A 22,772-nucleotide genomic window follows, 5' to 3' on the forward strand; every position below is an offset into this window, starting at 1 on the left:
CTCCCCCCTCTCCTCCCTGACCTATCACCTTCATCTCCTTCCCCACTGACCTATTGTACTCTATGCCACTTTCTCCCCACCCCCACCCTCCTCTAGCTTATCTCTCCACGCTTCAGGCTCTCTGCCTTTATTCCTGATGAAGGGCTTTTGCCCGAAACGTCGATTTTGCTGCTCCTCGGATGCTGCCTGAATTGCAGTGCTCTTCCAGCACCACTGATCCAGAATCTGGTTTCCAGCATCTGCAGTCATTGTTTTTACCCTGTGGAAGAAAACCAGAGCACCCGGAGGAAGCCAACACAGACACGGGGAGAATGTGCACACAGACAGTCACCTGAGATTGGAATCAAACTTGGGTCCCTGGCGCTGTGAGGCAGCAATGCTAACCACTGGGCCGCAGTGCCACCCCACATTCATAGGTCAACAGCTGGGAAAGCCAATTTTCCATCAAATCTTGGTGAATCTGGTACTTACAATAAAATGCATGAGACATGTACATTAGTTCGGAGAACTTTTCATCTCATACCCTCATGAAGGATAAAAGCAATTTGGATGTGAAATATCATACTTACATATAACCCTTGACCATGATTAATTGTTTCAAGTAGACATTAAATAAAGAACTTAGCATAATTTTTTCTAATATCTGGCTCGAATAGGATGTTAGACCATTGGGCCATCCAATTAATCAATGACTGATCGGCGCCGTGACTCCACTGAAACATCTGTTAAATCCATTATGAGTGGTTCAGTAAGACCATTCCTGAATGAACTGTCTAAAGAACAAAGCTGCAGTTGGTGAAGAAACTAACAAGAGGGAAAGACCTGGAGCTCTCTCTTCACATTGAGACACAATTACGATGATAAATAGAGTTTGAACAGATCGAGCAACTCACAGCTTGTACATCTATTAGGCGCTGTAGGCTATCAGCAGCAACAGCATCCAACCACAATCTCTAAATTTATGGCCGGGCACTTCCCATTTCTACCATTACCTTCAAGGATCACCACTGGTTCAATGAAAAGTGCAGGACAGCATGTCAGGAACAGCACCAGGCACATCTAAAAACAAGATGTTGAACAGATGAAGCTAGCATGCAGAAGACTAATTGTGTGTTAAATAGCAGCAGCAGCATAAATAGATTTAAGCAATCGCACACCCAATGGATTAAATCTAAGTCCTACAATCCTGTCACATACAGGTGTGAATGGTGGTGGGCAACAATTAATAGGAGGAAGAACCTCCACTATAACCCCATCTTTAATGATGAGGGAACCTAATGACATCAGTGCAATAGTCAAGACTGAAGCATTTGCAACCATCTTCAGCCACAAAGTGCCGAATGGATGATTCATCTCAGTCTTCTCTAAAGGTCCCTGGCTACGTGTTCACGATCCTCTCCAACTGAAGTAAGACCTGTACAGCGTCCAGGGTTGGGCTGATAAATGGCAACTTACATCTGTGCTGCACAAGTGTCAGGCAACGACCTTCTCCAACAAGGGAGAATCTAACTTGATATTCAATGGCAACCAATTTATAGCATGAACGCCATAATATTGTTAAAAAGCACATTCGATGACAGTTATTTATTTAAAAAGTTAAGTGAGCTGATGTCAGCGCCAACTCCTTATGTTATGTCAGAGAATGCAGGTATGATTAGGGAAGAGGCAGACTTGAACCCTGCACATTTTCACATGCATTTCCCCTGCTATAAACATTCCCAGCAGGAGGCGATAAAATCCACTAGATTGTTGTCAGTGTCTGAAGTAGTTCTTCTGAAAAGATGGCAGTCAATTTTAATGTAGAATTGTACAAGTATTTGAGGAACTTAAATGGTTATGGGCAAAAAGTGTGGAGGGGGGGAATAAGCTGAAACAAATTAATCATTCAAATGAAATAAAAAACAAAGAACTGCGGATGCTGGAAATCAGAAACAAAAACAGAAATTGCTAGAAAAACTCAACATGTCTGACAGCATCTGTGGACAAAAAGTATACTTAATGTTTCAGGTCCAGTGATGCTTCAGAACTGATTGTAATTCAGAAAAAGGCGAGGGGAGTGGGTATCGAGTAAACAATTTGTGGAGATGGAGCCCAGAGGGAGAAAAAAAACAGCTAGGCAGACAAAGGAGTGGGTAAAAGTCAGCTTGGGAGAATCATTAGCTGCTAATGGGGACTATTAGTGTCAGACAGTGGGTTATTTGTTGTTGCGACCCATGTGATGACAAGGCCTGATGTGTAGGAGTTGGGTTAAGGACATGGGAGAAGGGACTCAGGCCCTAAAATGATTGAACTCGATATTGAATCTTGAAGGCTGCAGGGTGTCAAGCAGAAAATGAGGTACTGTTTTTCCACTGCAGCAAGCCGGAGACAGAGATGTTGGCATGGGAACACAGTGGTGTGTTGAAGTGGCAGGCAACGGGAAGCTCAGGGTCATTTTTTGCAGACAGAATGTAGGTGTTCTGCAAAGCAGTCCCCCCGTCTACATTTTGACTTCCCAGCGTAGAGGAGATCATATTGTGAGCAGCGAATGCAGTTGGACTAGATTGAGTGATGTACAGGTAATTCACCCTTTCACTGAGAAGGTGTGTCTGGGGCCTTGGATAGTGAGGAGGGAGGAAGTAAACAAGCAGATGTCACACCTTCTGTGATTGCAAAGCAAGTAGGGGTGGGGTGAGGTTATGTGAATGGAGGATAAGTGGACTAAGGTGTCCTGAAGAGAAGGGTCCCCTGCAGAAAGCTAACAAGGGAGGGGAGAGGAAGGGCAATATGGGTCTATTGGCAGCATACTGCTGGAGGTGGTGGAAATGGTGGCTAATGATCCTTTGGATGTGGACGCTGGGCGAGGGTGGTAAGAACCAGGGGGACCGAACGCTCATGTGGGAGGAAAGAAAAGGGGCAAAGATCGAAGTGTGAGAGATGGGTCAGACATGACTGAGGGCTCTGTCAACCACACTGTCACCATGTAGTGAGTGTTAAAGGGGAAGATGTCCTATTGAAAGAAATGATGGAAATGAAACTCAGGAAGAGATGTAATAATGAACTACTGTCTAACTATTACCCACTTTACACGTCTGCACAAAATCAAATTCCAATCCAGTCTGTGGTAGATGTAGTAATCTGCTTTCCATGTTTTCTGCTGCTGTCATGCTTCACTTTGTTATGACGCATCAAAATGATTATTTTTAATGTGAAATAATTATTCTGGAAAATCTCCACTCACTGGAGGCACTGCAGCATGAAGCTCCCGAACACAAGAATTTCAACGATTAAGCTTAATAATTTGACACAAATTTCCTCAGAATGTCTTCAACAGTGTCAAAAAGCTGGCAAACCAATTCATTCACAGGAATGGCAGATATTGAAAGATGCAAAATGAGGTGTGTTTGAAAATTTATGAAGAGGTTGCATTCATCACAAGGATTGAGAAAGTATATTGCCACTAGATTGAAAACTAGCTAATATTTTGCCCTTTTAAAAATATAAAATAAATCTAAGTATCTACAAACCAATGAGGTAAATGGAATAGATTTCCAGGTATGCCTAAAAGTGAAACAGAAAGCGATGGAGAATCTGAGCAGAAGTGGCAGCACCTGTGGAGAGGAAAACAGGGTTAACATTTTGAGTCTGTTGTGACTGCTCAAAACCCAAAAGGTGAAGCTGCAACACAGGACAACTTGCATGCCAAACAGCAGAAACAGAATGTGATAGACAGGGCTGTAATTTTCATAACCGTTGGATCAGATCTAAGCTCTGCAGTTCTCCCACATCCAATCAGAAAGATTAGATTAGATTCCCTACAGTGTGGAAACAGGCCCTTCGGCCCAACAAGTCCACACAGACCTTCCGAAGATCTGCCCACCCAGACCCATTCCCCTGCATTTATCCCTGACTAATCCACCTAACACTACGGACAATTTACCATGGCCAATTCACCTAACCTGCACATCCTTGGACTGTGGGAGGAAACCGGAGCACCTGGAGGAAACCCACGCAGACACGGGGAGAATGTACAAACTCCACACAGACAGTTGCCCGAGGCTGGAATTGAATCTGGGACCCTGGTGCTGTGAGGCAGCATTGCTAACCACTGAGCCACTGTGCCGCCCACTGGTGGTGAACAATTAAACAACTCAGTGCAGGAGAAGGCTATATAAATATCCTTTTCCTCAGTGATGGGGAAGTCAGCACATCTGTACAAAATAAAAGGTTGAAGTGTTTGCAACAAGCTTCAGCCAGAAGTGTTGAATGGATGATCCACCTTGGCCTCCTCCAGCTGTCCTCCAGCAGTACAGATGCAAATCTTCAGCCAATTTGAATCACTCCATGGTATCAAAAAATGGCTATAGATACTGGATACTGCAAAGACTTTGGGCCCTGACAAAATTCCAGCAGTAATACTGAAGACATGCTCCAGAACTTGCCAAACGCCTAGCCATTCTTTTCCAATACAACTGCACACTGATATTTACTTGACAATGTGGAAAATTGCCCAGGGATGCCCTGTATACAAGAGCAGGACAAATCCAACCTGACCAGTTATAACCCCATCATTCTATGAGACTAACTAAGCTTGGGATACCTGGTTGGCCTGGATGAGTTGGACCAATGGATATGTTACACTGCTGAATGATTCTGTGACAGTATGACCCTATGATGGAAGTGCCCAACTACAGCTTGGGTTCCATGAAGGCCAGGAAGCTTCTCATGCATTATCGCCTTGGTTCAAGAATGGCAAGAAAAGCTGAAATTTAGAGGGGAGATGAGAGTTCCTCCCCCGGACATCAAGGCTGCATTTGACCAAGTGTGAGTCTGAGCAAAATTTGGGTCATGGGAATGAGAATGCATTTATCTGCCAGACCATGACAATCTCCAAGAAGAGAGAATCAGACTATTGCATCTTGACATTCAATGCCATTACCATTTCAGAATCCTCTGCTATTAAAATCCTAGGCATCACCATTGACCAGAAACTGAACTGTCAATACTGTGGCTACCAGAGTAGGTCAGGCACTGGGATCGCTGTGGTAAGTAACTCACCTTCTGACTTTCCAATGCTTGTAAAAAATCTGCAAATCAGAATGACAAGTCAGGATATGATAGAATACTTTCCATTTGCCTGCATTAGTGTAGCTCTAACAACACTCAAGATGCTCAACAACATCCTGAACAAAGTAGTCTTGCTGGTAGGCACCGCTTTCAACATGCATCCATTCACCATATTCACATTCATCTCTCATGTGCTTGCCAAATTGGTCACTCTTACAAGACCAATATATGCCTGCATTATTTCCGAAACCTGCATATATTGCATTTCTAGTGCATTATGGATTGCTATATGGTCATCAGTGGTGGGAAGAGATGGAGCGAACTGTCCCTGACCAAGTGATTTTGATGCACATCACAATTTTCTTTACACTCTTGGAGATTCTAGTCAGGTTCTTTCTAACTTGCCTATAATCTTCAGATTTGTTTAATGTAAGACTTTGATAAGTAATCAGTATTTTTTCAATAATCACTGCTGGCTGGGGCCTGTGATTTGCAGTTTTACTTTCTTCCAGCCCTGTTCCTTTTGTGATGTTTAAACATGCCTTCAGTTGCCTTCTTTGAGGTTTGCTGCCCTTTAATGTTTTGATGCTTGGCCCCCAAGAGCCCACTCACTTATTTGCTTTGAAACTGGCCTTGGATTTGGATGAGCACTTGATTCCTCTGAAGCTACCTCCATTCACCTCTGAGCAATTGTGTAGCTGAGGATTAGGCATTTAGTATTCCGGTGTGATTGGTGTTATTAAAAGGGGCTTTACATTCAATTCAGTCGAGTACTTTACAGTTTGCGTTTTGCTGCAAAGAATTCATCCTGGTCGATCATTCACCTCTAATGGATGGATTTTATGTTATTACTTGTGTCATTTTCCTCACATTAATATGATTAGCTGGTAACAGCTGCTAGTAATTAGCAAGCTATTTAACACAAACATTAAGTTTATTTAATTATGCTTGTAATTGAAAGGCAAAATTGTGTATATTTCCTGGACTGATCTTCCCCTGACTAGTTTCCATTTATATAGTTCCCTCTATGATCTCAGGTTGTCCCAAAGCACTTCCCAATTGATGAATACAGTTGAAGTACAGGTGCTATTGCAATGTTGAGAAACACAGTTATTCACTTCACCACAGCAAACTCCCATCAACAGCAGTGAAATAATAATCAAACAATCTGTTTAAGTCATGTTAATAGTTATTTCTTTTTCCATTAATTTTCTTTTTCTTGCTGTGTGTGTGGCCATTCATTTGTAAATAACTGCTGCTTGCATTAGGGAACAAAACTTCCATGCTTTACATGTGGAAAGTAAACTTTGTAATGAGAGCAGAGAATTTCAGCTTAATTGAAACTCAAAGGCTGATAGGTTACCACTGTCAGATATATTTTTCCTTGTGTCTGAATTAGAATTGATATTACCAGAGAATGATGCTTAGCGAAGTCAAAAATAAAATGAGAGGATTGAAAATTGCTGTTAGAGTGTACGGTTTTTTAAGATAGGAAATTGCTGTTTCATCTTCAATGAAAACATAACATACACAGGCCAATTAGCATGTGGCTAAAAGACAACCAAGTTCTTTTTTCTGTCCAAGTAAAGCAGTGAAACTTTAACACATTATTGAAACAAGCACACACTGAACAAGTGGGAAATATGATAAAATGGTGAATTGGAAAACCTGCATGAGAGTAAGGGTTGGTGTTACTATTGGGACAACTGCAAAATTACCAATATATTTCATGATTATCCCCAAAATTCAAAAGGTTTTGAAGCAAGACAAGATAAACAAAGAATAAAAGGGACGTGTAAGGGCCAATTTTTTCACGCAGAGGGTGATGTGTGTGTGGAATGAGCTGCTGCAGAAAGTGGTGGAGCCTGGTACTATTATAACATTTAAAAGGCATCTGGATGGGTATATGAATAGGAAGGGTTGAGAGGGACATAGGCCAAGTGCTGGCAAATGGGACTAGATTAGGTTGGGATTTCTGGTCAACATGGATGAGTTGGACTGAAGGGTCTGTTTCCATGGTGTACATCTCTATGACTCTATGCAGCAGTTAAATGATCTCAAGAGACAATTTTAAAAGACTTTAGAATTTAGGAACAGAGAAAAATAAGTCTCTATGAATTTCACTCTTACCAGGCGATGGTAATCAGGCCAGATTAATACTTCGTCTGCAACTTTTTTTTCACCAAGGACACCTACACATTCAGGCAAATGTTCTGGGCAAAGTGCTGAAGTAAACATACTTAAAGATTCAGGTTTGATCCTGGCTACTGCCCCTGACAGTAATTAATGGCTGCTTGGTTAAGTGATCACTTTTCTCAATGTTTTAGCCTGCCATCACTTTCCTGAGGTATCCAGCTGAGGCAGGTAGTGTCTTACTAATGCATGTAAGTTGGATCATTTGGAGTAATTAGAAGTCCAGTATTATTACAGTGGATCCAAGAAAGAAATAATGAGTCTTAATAAGTATCCTGTTTTTGGGCCCATTATTCCACACCCTTAACTTTGGCCCCCTCAATCATGCATTCTTTAAAATTGATTTCCATTTATATTTGACATCTTGACCTGAAGTTAATATTTTGAAGAAGTACTTGCTTCTTATTTTAAGCCAATTTTCACAAGTTCAGAGAGGTGTATTTTCTAACTACTACCTGATTGGCAAGTTATTTACAGTGTTTTGATGAAGCATACATTATCCATACTTCTTTACAGACTTTATATTGTGAGGTGAGATATATTGACATCACTGCCTCCTCAACATCCTCCTGCATTAATTGTTTTGCAAGACACACTGACTGAAATATACAAAGATGTCTTGCAGATTTTTAACTATTTTTGTACCTGCTCTATTGTAGTTGTTTACTTTTAACACACCCCAATACAGAGATCATGATTCATTTACAGCAATAGATTAAACTTATTCATTCCTTCAGTTCACAAGAAATCATAGTGGAGTTGAAAGGAACTCACAAATGCTCCCAGATTTGCTGAGTTTCTCCAGCACTTATCAATTTTATTTCAAATTAAAGTTATTGCTTTAGTTAAATACTACCTTTTTATGCAAAATGCAATGTCAGTCATGATTAATGTATATTTACACTGCCTTTTCAAATTTATCATATCAACATTTAACATTGTTATACATATGAGAGAAAATCCATTTAATCTTCCCACAAATCAGCAGGTGAAGGTTACATCAACTCCCAACACCAATGCTTAATTCTTCTCTATTACCTTTTGGTATCATAATGCAAGAATACAAAAAAGAGAGCAGGAATAGATCATATGGTCAGTTAGCTCATCTCAGAGCAACTGTCCACTGCACTATAATCCTGCTCCACAATCACCTGATGAAGGAGCAGCGCTCCGAGAGCTTGTGCTTCCAAATAAACCTGTTGGACTATAGCCTGATGTTGTGTGATTTTTAACACTGCACTCACTAGTAATGGAAGCAGTCCTCGTGCTGAACTATTGCGACTTCCAATTATTAGAAAGCTAGAAATTAAGTCATCTGCACAAGTAATAACCACCCAATAGTGTAATTTAGACTTTACAAAACACCAGTAATTTCAGATTGACCATCCATTTTTCATCATCTACTACTTTTGTTATCAAAGATTCTGTGCAATTGTCCAAAGTCAGAATCACCACTACCATAGTTATGTAACATTTCCCATTTTGTCTTAAAATTGACTTCATATCATGTGACTCCAAACCCACAGCAATGTGGATGACTCTCAACTGCCCTCTGGGCAATTAGAGATGAGCAATGAATGCTGGCCACCAATGCCCATAATGCCGTGAATTAATAAAACAGTGGCTCTGGCATTCACCACAGTACTCGACCAATCTCTCCAAACCCATCACTGAAATATGATTCAATAAAGTGAGGGCAGGTGACTGAGGTGTCAGTGGGGGAGCACTTTGGAGCCAGTGACCATAATTCCATTAGATTTAAAATAGTGATGGAAAAGGATAGACCAAATCTAAAAGTTGAAGTTCTAAATTGGAGAAAGGCCAATTTTGATGGTATTAGGCTTTCAAAAGCTGATTGGGGGCAGATGTTCGCAGGTAAAGGGACGGCTGGAAAAAAGGAAGCCTTCAGAAATGAGATAACGAGAATCCAGAGAAAGTATATTCCTGTCAGGGTGAAAGGAAAGACTGCTAGGTATGGGGAATGCTGGATGACTAAAGAAATTAAGGGTTTGGTTAAGAAAAAGAAGGAAGCATATGTAAGGTATAGATGAAGTGAATCCTGAGAAGAGTATAAAGGCAGTAGGAGTATACTTAAGAGGGAAATCAGGAGGGCAAAAAGGGAACATGAAATAGCTTTAGCAAATAGAATTAAGGAGAATCCAAAGGGTTTTTACAAATACATGAAGGACAAAAGGATAACTAGGGAGAGAATAGGGCCCCTCAAAGATCAGCAAGGCGGCCTTTGTGTGGAGCCACAGAAAATGGGGAAAATACTAAACGAGTATTTTGCATCAGTATTTACTGTGGAAAAGGATATGGAAGATATAGAAAGTAGCAAAACAGATGGTGACACCTTGCAAAATGTCCAAATGACAGAGGAGTAAGTGGTGGATGTCCTGAAATGGGTAAAGGTTGATAAATCCCCAGGACCTGATCAGATGTACCCTAGAACTCTGTGGGAAGATAGAGAAGTGATTGCTGGGCCTCTTGCTGAGATATTTGTATCATTGATAGTCACAGATGAGGTGTCGGAAGACTGGAGGTTGGCTAACGTGGTGCCACTCTTTAAGAGGGTAATAAGGACAAGCCAGGGAACTAAAGACCAGTGAGCCTGACGTCGGTGGTGGGCAAGTTGTTGGAGGGAATCCTGAGGGACAGGATGTACATGTATTTGGAAAGGCAAGGACTGATTAGGGAGAGTCAACATGGCTTCAGTAAGGCATTCGACAAGGTTCCCCATGGGAGACTGGTTAGCAAGGTTAGATCTCACGGAATACAGGGAGAACTAGCCATTTGAATACAGAACTGGCTGGAAAGTAGAAGGCAGAGGGTGGTGGTGGAGGGTTGTTTTTCAGACTGGAGGCCTGTGACTAGTGGAGAGCCACAAGGATTGGTGCTGGGTCGTCTACTTTTGTCATTTGCATAAATAATTTGGATGCGAGCATAAGAGGTACAGTTAGTAAGTTTGCAGATGACACTAAAATTGGAGGTGTACTGGACAGCGAAGAAGGTTACCTCAGATTACAACAGGATCTTGATCAGAAAGGCCAATTAGCCGAGAAGTGGCAGATGGAGTTTAATTCAGATAAATGTGAGGTGCTGCATTTTGGGAACGCAAATCTTAGTAGGACTTATACAATTAATGGTAAGGTCCTAGAGAGTGTTGCTGAACAAAGAGACCTTGGAGTGCAGGTTCATAGCTCCTTGAAAGTGGAGTCACAGGTAGATAGGATAGTGAAGAAGACGTTTGGTATGCTTTCCTTTATTGGTCAGAGTATTGAGTACAGGAGTTGGGATGTCATGTTGAGGCTGTACAGGACATTGGGTAAAAGCGAGGACTGCAGATGCTGGAAACCCGAGTCTGGATTAGCACAGACTGGAAAAGCACAGCAGGTCAGGCAGCATCCAAGGAGCAGGAAAATCGATGTTTCGGGCAAAAGCCCTTCATCAGAAATAGAGCTGAGGAGTGCTGGTTATGGAGGTGGGTGTATAAAAGTTTGTTGTACTTGCAGTTTTTGATGTTTGAGATGGTGTTGAAATACTGTTTGTGGAGAGTATGAATTCTTCTTAGAATATAGTAAAGGAGGGGTCCTTTGCAGTTCTGAGAGAGTGTGGCCCTCAGCTGAGGCAGGGCTGACTGTAGAGAGGTTAGGTGCCGGTGCATGGCTGTGAGTGTGGAGCAGAGGATCCTGAAGGAGAACCGTTGCTGGTGTTTTTGAATCTGTAGTCTGTACTGTTTGTCCTGTTTGGTTCCGAACTCTGCTGGTTTAAAAGTGGTCCGGAGTCCATGTGGGATGAGTTGGTTACGGAGGCAGGCACTGAGGAAGCAAATGTGGCTGTGGTAGCGAGTCTGTTTCAGGACATGGTTCAGGAGCTTCAGGGTAGAGGAGATGACCTGGGAGTTGCAGTGTGAGAGAGACTCACTGAGATTCTTGTAGAGGAGGAGGAGAACTTCTTCAAGGTAGGCATCCTTGCAAGAGGCTTCGCAGTAAGGTTAAAATCAACGAGGTAAAAATGAGGACTGCAGATGCTGGAAACCCGAGTCTGGATTAGAGTGGTGCTGGAAAAGCACAGCAGGCCAGGCAGCATCCAAGGAGCAGGAAAATCGACGTTTTGGGCAAAAGCCCTTCATCAGGAATAGAAGACATTGGTTAGGCCACTGTTGGAATATTGCGTGCAATTCTGGTTGTGAAACTTGAAAGGGTTCAGAAAATATTTACAAGGGTGTTGCCAGTGTTGGAGGATTTGATCTTTTGGGAGAGGCTGAACAGGCTAGGGCCGTTTTCCCTGGAGCGTCGGAGGCTGAGGGGTGACCGTATAGAGGTTTACAAAATTATGAGGGGCATGGATAGGATAAATAGACAAAGTCTTTTCCCTGGGGTCCGGGAGTCCAGAACTAGAGGGCATAGGTTTAGGGTGAGAGGGGAAAGATATAAAAGGGATCTAAGGGACAACATTTTCATACAGAGGGTGGTACATGTATGGAATGAGCTGCCAGAGGAAGTGGTAGAAGCTGGTACAATTGCAACATTTAAGAGGCATTTGGATGGGTATATGAATAGGAAGGGATCGGAGGGATATGGGTTGGGTGCTGGCAGGTGGGACTAGATTGGGTTGGGATATCTGGTCGGCATGGACGGGTTGGACCGAAGGGTCTGTTTCCATGCTGTACATCTCTATGACTCTATGATTCTAAACCAAAATTCCCCAGTGCTCTTTTTAGGGCAATGGGCACCAAGCAGCAGGAGAAAGAGATGGTGCAGTATGTTTAAGCAGGAATAGAGGCTGGGAAATGGAAATGGGTGAATTAAACAAAAGAACACATCAGTAGAAGGATGGGAGGCAGGAGTGGTTTGAGATGATGGTGCAAGGCAAGGGGAGATGCTAAGGCTGCAAAACTGTTTTTGGAGTTCGCAGTTATGTTAGATGGACCCTCGGAGGTCAATAAGGAATGGAAGTCCATTGGAGCAACTGATTCTGGAGCTGATCATACATTTTGAGAAGAGTACAACTTATTGCAGTTAAGAAGGGAGCAGCAGCTTTGAAGAGGGGTGGGGAAGTGGTGGGCAGAAGGGGAATGTGTCTCCAGGGTATCCCATTGTTCCTAAATTGGCTTGTCCTGAGCCAGGAGCCATTAACTGAACTGTGATAAAATTTGTCTTAATTTTACCTTCTTTCCTATTATGCATGACTTCTGTCAATGATGTAGACACCATGGAGGGGTGATTTATAAAACTTTTCAATATATTTTTCTTGTAAAAGTACACATGACAATAACTTTCTGTTCTGTTCTATTTCTATTCTAAATGGGTGGGGAGTGTGATTTCTTGCTAACTAAATCTGTCACTGCTGAGCACATCTAAAACCTTCAGAACAGGGTTATTGTAATGTTAGAAGTATGTTCTTACAACATTTCAGGTGCAACCAGCCTAGCTGCTTGATTGAGAGGGAGAAGGAAATTTTGCAGAGGGATGTTATGGGTTCTGGGAAGAAGGGGAAAATGCTCCATGTGTTGTTTTGTTAATTTCAGCAATGCAATAGATGATACAGATGATCTTGCTGGAAGTGGTTTGTACCAACAAAATCGCCTGGCATTGACCGCTGGTCAATTAGTAACAATTACGTTGCTATTTGTAGTCAGTTTGGTTATGGTGTCTGAATCTGACTATTCATGATAAACTCTCGCAAGTGGTTCCTCATTTCCAAATGATAACTGGTGATGCCAGGGAACCAACATAGCCTCTGTTATCTCACCCCAGTCCCAGAATCATGAGTCACTCAAAATCAGCTACACCAGTGGGATGTGTCATTCTCATATCTGACTCAAGATTCTCGACAAAACTGTTCTGATCAGAACTTAGTCATGGCTGGACACTCCCAGAAAGGTAGCAGACAGAAAGACAATGTCTAGTAAGCTTTACTGAGGAGGGTAAACATCACCTTCATTCATTGACTTCTGTGGCTAATGACCAACCATAATTGGGAAAGACAATCAAACACACAGACAAACTTCATTGGGAATAAATAAGTCTGAAGGCAAGGCATTGGAGAGACAGCACAGAAACCTCCAAATAACTTGTCTGCCCAATGTCAAGTACCACCTGCCCCACATATGATAAGCCTGATGATCCAGCAGTGGACTTGCCAGAGCATATTAAACTCGAGTTGTGAGGAGCTGCCCAGGAGAAGAAAAGATTTCTTAGCAACATCTTGATCATTTTCTTCTCTGTAGAAAAGGAAGCAGGAGCTGGACACAATACTGAGTGTCAGCGAATTTCTCTAAGATCACCTGAGTTTCATTTGTCAATGTTTTGCCTTGAAAAGCAACATGCATGACATCCATTTGATGTTCAAGTGGTACCTGATGACAGAAATATCGCTGACAATTATACAGGAAGTAACCATGATATTCAGCAAGTCGTACTCCACAGAGGCTATGTTTTGGATGGCAGTAATGAAGTGGAACATCTTATTAAAAACCTGTATAAAGAAGAGTTTTATGTATTCCAGATTATTGTCTCCTTCAGTCAAAAATTAAACTGAAACTGAAAATACCAAAGGATAGATAAAGGATGTGCAACCATTTAGTTCTTCACATATTAAAGGATGAAATGGAGAGGTATTCAGTCTTAAAGTAAAATAAAATGTGCATGCATGTGGCTGGGCTGAGGAATTGGAAGAGAGTTCTCAAAACAAGAAATAGAATGCAGATGGAAAAATATGAAAGAAAAGGAAAGAGTGTATCATGTGTCACAGAATATTGCCAAAACAGCTAAGAATGCAAGAGGATGATAGATGAGATGCCATTAATAGTGATAGGAAGAGGAAACAAAAGAAACCTATTTGAATATGGCATAATTGATATAAAAAAAGAATGCATGTGGGAAGATGAAAGAAAAATAGTATAATGAGATGCGAGATGAAATATTGGAGCGAGGAAAAAATTCACAAAATGAGTGTTATGCAGCAGAAGGTAAAAACTTTGACAGGTCGAGAGAAAAGAATAATGGATAGCTTGAGCATAAAAGACAAAGAAGCTAAAATATTGTTTGAAAGGGATACAGTAGAAAAAAGAATGAACAGAAATTATGAGAGAATTGTATAATGATCCAAATTGAAGGACTCCTCATACAGAGGCAAATTAAGGACCAAACAATATGATATCAGGGTAGAGACTCCCATTATATATAAACCTGTTTCTGTTTCTAATTTCTGAGAGCTTTGTCTACAGACTCATTTATGTTTTAATTACATGAAAGAGGCTTTTTATGACATAAGTATGAGTTTGCTCCTTGCAGGGTTTTTTTTGTGATTTGGCATTATTTCTGATATAAAATGCAATTTAAGACCTTTATACCCTCAGGTCACATGCTGTGATGCAGTGATGATGTCATGAGCATGCCTTTTAAAGGGATACTGACATAATGACCATAAGACAGAACACAACACAACATTATCATGTGCCTATCTGCTTGGTGTAGTGAAAAAGGTGGGAGGCTTACTAATGGCATGAGAAATTTTACTGATCTATGTTCAAATCTCTGATCATTTGTCAACCAGCTTTAGCCTTCCATCATCAATACCAGTCAAACAGAATGTCTAGTTGTCCACTGGGCAAGTCACCTTGCAGTTCTTGATTAAACCCTCCAAAGCATTTATAAACCGAGGTCCCTGCATTATTAACCAGTCATTTCCAGTCCTTCACCTAGCAGCAAGTAAGCAGTCCTTTTCAAAAGCAACTTTGTAGCTTAGAGTTACAGTTCCGTGATATTTCTCGCTGCTCATTAACATTAACCTCAAGCAGCTAAATTGGACACTTTGGAGAAACCAATTCTTAAGATACACAACAGCTTTCAAACTAGATTACAACTTAGAAGCTGAACAAGGTAATGCACTTTTATATGCAGTTGGGCTTATAGCATGTCAAATAAGCAACAGGTACTTTAGAAGAAGTTTTGACTCTAGACGGACAAGTGCAAGCCTCATTACTCATGACCTTTAACAAACAGTGCAAATGTCTTATGCAATCACCAAAAATAATTCCTTTGTTTCTTTTTATTGCTGTTAATTAGAACAATTTAGTCTTTCAGCTGGCTTTTCAGAAATTTCAAAATGATACATTTATTGTAGGCAACCTTATGCTTTCAACAAGTGACTAACTAGTTATCAACTAAGCAAGTGCACACACACACACACACACACACACACCAGTCCTGTAGAGCAATTAGAGTCATAGAGCCCTACAGCACGGAGACAGGCCCTTTGGCCTAAACTGATCCATGCTGACCAAAATGTTAAGCCCTTTTCCTTGCACTTGGCCCATATCCTTTCCTATCCATGTATTTGTCAAAATGCCTTTTAAATGTTTTTAATGTAACCGCCTCAACCACTTCCATGGTAGCTTATTCCACATGCGTACCACCCTCTGTGTAAAAATAATTGACCCTCAGGTTCCCTTTATTCATTCCTTAAACTGATGTCCTCTAGTCCTCAATTCCCCAACCCTGGGAAAAAGATTATGCAGAGAAACATGGGAAGTCTTGTGAATCAAGAGCCCGAACTAAAAGGGTGGAATGAAGTGACTTGCCCACAATTCTTTCAGTTTCTTGTCGATGATCTCACATTCAATTGCAGAATGGTGGGAAATCTTCAGACTAGAATTCAGGATCAGATAAGGAACAATTAGGAGTTCTGATGTTTCAAACTTTATCAGACTTTGTCCAAAGTACTTCACTAAGACAGATGGTGAGAGTCCTGCTGTCAGTTTCAAGAGACTGCGAGAGATAGAACGACATTCTTGTAAACCTTTCCAGCAACTGCCTATCACTTCTTTTTTGTCTCAGCACAGAGGCTATTGGTGGGCATGGCTGCACAGATCCATTAGAGATTTTCAGGTCTGTTTGCTCAATAATTAAAGCATTAAACTTCATCCTTTTCTCTGTTTAAAACTTTGGTCGACAGTTCTTATCAAAGTAACTTTTACCTTTTTAAACAGCAAATTCACATAGTGCCCTTTAAACTTTTGACTTTGCAGTTTCAAGCAATTGCTTGATAAGTCTTTTGCAACCCGATAATGTTCAACTCTTCAGTTGTCATAAGCTGCAAATATATGCCTTCTCAACAATAATGGAAAGAAATCTTGATATTGTAGAAAGGTGAAAGCATCTTAAAGCGTTAATATTCAGAAATGCTTTAAGAACCACCCACTGTGACGTTGTATGGACTTGGAGGTAAAACAACTTTGGACCTCAAAAGAGCTTTGAAATCTCAGTAAGTGTATTAATGTAACATGTACATGTTGCCGTAATGCATCACATACATCTTGGTTAAGACAAGAGCCTCTTTTCATTAGACTATCAAGTTGTATTGCTCTGCCATACTAAACTAAGCAGGCCATGTCAATCCTGATCAGGAATGATGATGGTAACAGAAATCTATCAAGTAGTTCATCCAACTTGATGAGAGTTGCTGAGGATTCATTTTACAACACAGAAAAATAGCTATTTAATTTATGCATAAGTAGAATAGATAATATTAACAAACTACTTGGCCAAAACATTGAATGCATTAATTAAAAAGAATTTGGGATTTCAAGATTCATGGATTGTATTTCCCTATGTAAATATACACATGAATATAAATGTTTATATAATTATATTTGTGCGCGGCATGGTGGCACAGTGGTTAGCACTGTTGCCTCACAGCGCCAGAGACCCGGGTTCAATTCCCGCCTCAGGCAACTGACTGTGTGGAGTTTGCACATTCTCTCCGTGTCTGCGTGGGTTTCCTCCAGGTGCTCCGGTTTCCTCCCACAATCCAAAAAATGTGCAGGTTAGGCAAATTGGCAATGCTAAATTGCCCGTAATGTTAGGTGTAGAGGTAATGGGTCTGGGTGGGTTACGCTTCGGCTGGTCGGTGTGGACTTGTTGGGCCGAAGGGCCTGTTTCCACACTGTAAGTAATCTAATCTAATCTAATAATTATTAATGATCTGTTTAAGTACTCTAAATAAATAAGTCCTTATTTAGCCTGCCCCCATAAATTAAACTTGGATCTTGCTAAGTATTAAGATGGTCCCTTGTTTACCACAACTGGATAAATTGCATACAAAATCAATTCAGTTCCTTGAAGTGTTCTCGAGGTTGAAGAAAGGATTTGTCTAAAATAAAGGCATTCTGGAATTCAAACTGCTTTAACATCCAGCACAACCTTTGGTCTGTATCCTTGTGTTTCTTTTGGATATCTACTTGATAAATGAACAAATCCAAGCTCTATTGCCACTGCATCTACACATTCAAGTTGAATAGTTGAATCCAATGAGCTGCTGCAGATTACTTGGAAGATAAATTCTGCCCTGAGAGCACAGCGTTTCTACCTGATTAGTGCCAATATTAGCCACAATCCTGAGCTGGTGGAAATGCTCCTTTAGTAGATTTCACAAATGTGTACACCATTAAAACTACAGAAATGCACAGGTTGATAGCTGTAATTCAATTTCCTGGACATGATTGTGTATTAGTTTGTCAGTCCACAGCCTAAGGAAATCTACTGATGAGGAAATCTTCACACACTGGTACCACAATTTAATATTTCTGGAAATCGAAAAGACTGTTTTTCCAAGAAAAAGTAAACAAATATAATGTAAATGGTTTTGACCTGAAATATGCCCTGGTCTCTATGTAATAATCTGTTTTTGTTTGGAACAGGATTATGCATCCATTAGAAACATTGTGCAGCAAAGCTCAAGAATTGATTGGTATCTTAAAATTTGTAGCAAATTCAAAATTTACATTTAGATTTAACTTTCATTTTTCTGCACTTAAGTGTCCCTTCAAAAACTTTATGAGAATTGTTAGTACAATGTGACACTTTGTAGATTTAGGTAAATAGATTGTAAAATGTTATTAGGTAACTATTTTGGAAATCAGGTTTGAAATAAGATGCACAGGGAATATTTCTGGTTTTACGTAGATGAGGTGATGTATATTATTGATAGATAGTAATTCCCTTTATCAGATTCTGCAGTAAAGCTTGATGCAATAAGAAATAAATGGGAGTAAAGGGAAAACCATGCATTTGAAATCACAAATGAATTGAATAGACCAGTTAGGAAGGTAGAAAATGCAAAAAAGGAACATGTATAATATTGAATTGATTTAGTGCAAGACTATTTAGTTTCAGAAACAGATATAGGTGTAGATGCTCATTCTTTTATTGAGGATAAGCCTAACCTCATTGTATTATTGTATACCTCAGTCCTTAACATGCCCAAGCCTTTGACTATTTAAGTACGTGCCATGGAACCTTGCAAGTCACTTATAACATTTACATTTGTTCATTTGTAAATACCTTAAATTGCAGTTGTTAATAGATTTGGTATATATTCATCAATGAGGTGAGTTACCCGATACAGACTGCAAGAAAAAATAATAGAAGGTCAGAACCACAAACGTAGCTAACGTCCCTTCCCTTTTCAACTAGATTGCCAATGTAATATCTTCTGCTAATGAACTGACAAGAGGTCTTCAATGCAATGATACCATCCCTGCCCCTGAATCAGAAGCTCAGGTTCATGTCCTACCACAGGATAACTTTGGAAGGTCCATTCAAAATGTGGCCAAGCAGGTTGAGTGTCAACTTGAATATTGCTTCAATGTGTGCCAATGGCAAACTTGGAGAGCGGGAGACCTGGTCAACTGTGCGATGGAAAGAGCCTCTACCTTCACAATCCATAACTTTAGGCAACATAAATCATCTAAAAGGGACTCGTGAGGGGGTGTTTGGGGGTTGAGGTGTGGGGAGATGGTGTGTTGGGAATGGATGGACAGTGTGGATCAGATTGACGCCAACAACATGAGACTCGATTCCTTTCTGAGTGGGAGGTACTCAGGGCCTACCTCCATGCCGTCGCTGTGGTGAAGTTTGTGGAGTTGTGGATCAGAATTCCTTTGGGTAGAGCTGTGAAGAAGAAGAATGATCTCAACAAGTTGCAGTCCTATTGTTGACCCTGCTTTCATATGCTATCCTTAAAAATGATGCCCAGTTTTCTCTTTGAATCATTTCTGCTTCAACAATATCTCCTATTAATTTTATCTCAAACATCCAGGACACAGTGGATGGAAAAAGCTTTCCAATGTACCTTCTTATTCACCCATTCATTGAACTTGTGTTTACTGGGTTGTGAACTATTCCCCAGAGTTGGATGTTTGCTTAGTTAAAGTTGATGTTTTCTTTCATAACCTTTACATCAATGCAATTATGTCAAAACCTCCTGTTCACTAAGATCTAAACCCGTTAGTTACTGAAGAACTTGTTCTGGTTTGTATTTGCTACAAACACCATATGGCTATAAACACAATCTTCCTCCATTTTTAGGTTTACATCTAGTTATCTATATTGCTTTGCTGTTATATCCATAGTTTGAGCTAGGACTTGGTAAACACAGTAAGCAAATTCAAAATAGCAACCTGAACTCATTGGTCAGTGTTATGCAATTTACTTCTCGCAAATAGTCTGGACTGATAGCTAACTGGTCAAGCGACCAATTGCTTCTCTGATATTAAGTATGAGATGCCTTATTATTTAATTGGTCTACGCTGGTAAAATTCGAACCATCCTTTTTTGCTGCTCCTGGTAGTAACACTCTGCTGACTTCAACTCTCATCAACTTTCTAGCTATGTTCCCCAGCTCACTGAGATGAGTTTGTCAGCATTCTGATCGACTCTAAATTGAGTTTTGAAACTTGGAAGCATCATACCCCCACTCTATGTACATAGCAACCTGATTTTAAAATCCCATCACTCTCTTCAAATCCATCCATGGCTTCCATCTGTCATAGAAGCCCTACAGTGTGGAAACAGGCCATTCCACCCAACAAGTCCACACCAACCCTCGGAAGAACATCCCACCCAGTCTAACCCCCCTACCCCATTCCTGTAACTCTGCATTTCCCCATGGCTAATCTATCTAACCTGATGAAAGGCTTTTGCCTGAAACATCGATTTTCCAGCTCCTCGGATGCTGCCTGACCTGCTGTGCTCTTCCATCACCACACTCTCAACTTTAATCTCCAGCATCTTTAGTACTCACTTTTGCCTAATCTACCTAACCAACACATCCTTGGACACTATGCGCAATTTGGCATGGTCAATCCACCTCTCCTACACATCCTTGAACTGTGGGAAGAATCCCACACAGACACGGGGAGAATGTGCAAACTCCACAGAGACAGTTGCCTGAGGCTGGAATTGAACTCAGGTCCCTGGTGCTGTGAGGTAGCAGTTCCAGCCACTGAGCCACTGTGCCACCCCAAAATGTCATAATTAACCTTTTCAACCAAGTAAGGTTGCATGCATCCTCCTCTTCTTTGATATTGGATTATTACTTGTTCCATGGTCACATTTTCAATTACCCCAACTATTGCCCCCAAAATAATGCCTGAAAGCTGTTTGCCTTGTCTCCTCCACAAAGGCCTTCTAAATTTCTCTTTTTCTCTGTTTTGAGCTTTATCATCTTGCTAAGTAGGTGGAGATAATAGGATGACTTTAATTCCCATGCTGGAGTTTGTGATGGGTCGGTGGGATTATGTGATTGGGTGTGATAGTTTATGATGGAGGTGTGGCCATCTTCCCAAACCTCTCTGATAGAGAGCAGGAAACCTCATGCACTGACTTCATACCAGAGACCAATTGAGACCCATAAGGAACGTGTTAAAGGAAAAGCAAGACACTCACAGTAAGAGTCCATTCACCACTCCGCCATACACCCTTTAATTCAATACCCATTGCCAGGGACCCTCTCTGGACTCAGTGAACCCACTTTAATGTCTTGTCTTCTGGAGCTCAATCATCAATCCCTAGTGTAGGCTGAACTGCAACACCAGAGGCAGCCACAGCTCCTTGTGGCGCTGCTGAGAAGTGGAAAACTGAAGTTGTCTGGCTGGGAACTCTCAGAGCCAAGCCTTCTGCCCCACATCAACATTTCTGGGTGGAGATTCCCCTCACAGGAGTAAGGAACCTAAAGGCAGTCAGATGTGTGCCCCTTTGGCACTTAAACCTATCTAATGACCTGACAATAACTACAGAGGAACTGCCACTAGGTTTCATGATCAAATTCCACCCACTATGGTCTTGGTGAGAAACCTTTAAGTATAGTTATTGATGAATGACCACAAGCTGTTCTGCCTGCCTTTCCATTCAAAACCATATAGGCATTATTTACTGAAGACATTTTACATTTCGACAGTAACTTAGGTATTTATTTTGAACTGCCCAGTTGACTGAAATTCAGTTGATAAATGAGGCTCCAGGGATACAATGAGAGGAAGTCAGAAGTTGAAAGAATTGTGAGGATCATTCATGTCCTGAAATGATACCCTGTTTTGGTCAATCATGTCTCAGTTAGAACAACAGAGGAACAATTTCCCCCAGTCGAACTATTTCACCTAGTAGCTGGGAGGCATTGGCTGACAATATAGCTGGCTAAAAATACTGATTAGAGTCATAGAGTCATAGAGATGTACAGCATGGAAACAGACCCTTCGGTCCAACCTGTCCATGTCAACCAGATATCCCAACCCAATCTCGTCCCACCTGCCAGCACCCACATTTAAACTCAGAATGTCGAAGTGCTTTGATGCTTAACTATAATAGATGGAGTTATATCTTAGTCAATGATGTTAGCATATTTTTCAAAAAACAATGTTTGCTGGTCACCTCACCGAGAATCAGCATTGATACCACCCATGAAAAAACTAACTGCTTCATTTTTATGATGAAGAAATTGGCGATGTACAAAATTCAACCCATGCAGAAATTTAGAAGTCTAATCTGTGAAACATTATGATGCATAGTAAAATCTGCCCAATAAATTTATTTAATCAATGCTGATTAACTGTGAATTTGAGGTAGGGCTAACATTAGCTGTGATTTAGCGCAATTAATGTACACACATGTATTGGGAAAAAACCCAGAAATATCCAAGCAGTATCTTCCCTGAAAAAGTATCAAGCATTTTGTAAGAATTAGCAGGAAAGGAAGAGTTTAAATCAAGGTCATGTTGACTTTGAGCCAGCAATTATTGCCAGTGGATGGGGATGTTCTATGTTTTAAGCAGTTTGTAGTTGATGACTGCTGCAGCTGCTGCCAGCTTCCTTTGAAGGTGACTTCAATAGCATTAAATGTTGTGCGTCATTTTCTTATGCACTGTATTGGAAAGCTAAGTCGTATATGCTGAATTTTGCTAATGTGCACTGAACTATTCAAAGCCCTTTGAATATCTACTTTTAATTCCTGGGCATTTTAGTTAATAAGCAAAACATATATCCTTCATGTAATCTTGATTTATTTAAAGTGTAAGAAGAGTTCAGCTCCCCTGTTTTTATTGATATCTATTTTGTTACTATCCCTTTATTAAAAATGTTCTTCCTTTGCAATTAACAGAGTCATATTTTAAATGTTTTCAAAAGGAACCAAAATGTTAAAGCTTTTCATGCACAGGAGAAGAATGTATAATTTGGTATCCCGTTTTTCAAG

The 22,772-nt window shown here is 40.7% G+C and overlaps 1 protein-coding gene across 3 annotated transcripts in view; it reads left to right on the forward strand.

Annotated features, from left to right (window-relative positions):
- Window positions 1–22,772, forward strand: part of galnt17 (polypeptide N-acetylgalactosaminyltransferase 17) — a 409,761-nt gene that overhangs the window by 64,558 nt on the left and 322,431 nt on the right. The gene's annotated exons all lie outside the window — the stretch shown is intronic.

This window comes from Chiloscyllium plagiosum, chromosome 28 (genome assembly GCF_004010195.1).
Source record: "Chiloscyllium plagiosum isolate BGI_BamShark_2017 chromosome 28, ASM401019v2, whole genome shotgun sequence".
In the NCBI taxonomy this organism is placed as follows: Eukaryota; Metazoa; Chordata; class Chondrichthyes; order Orectolobiformes; family Hemiscylliidae; genus Chiloscyllium; species Chiloscyllium plagiosum.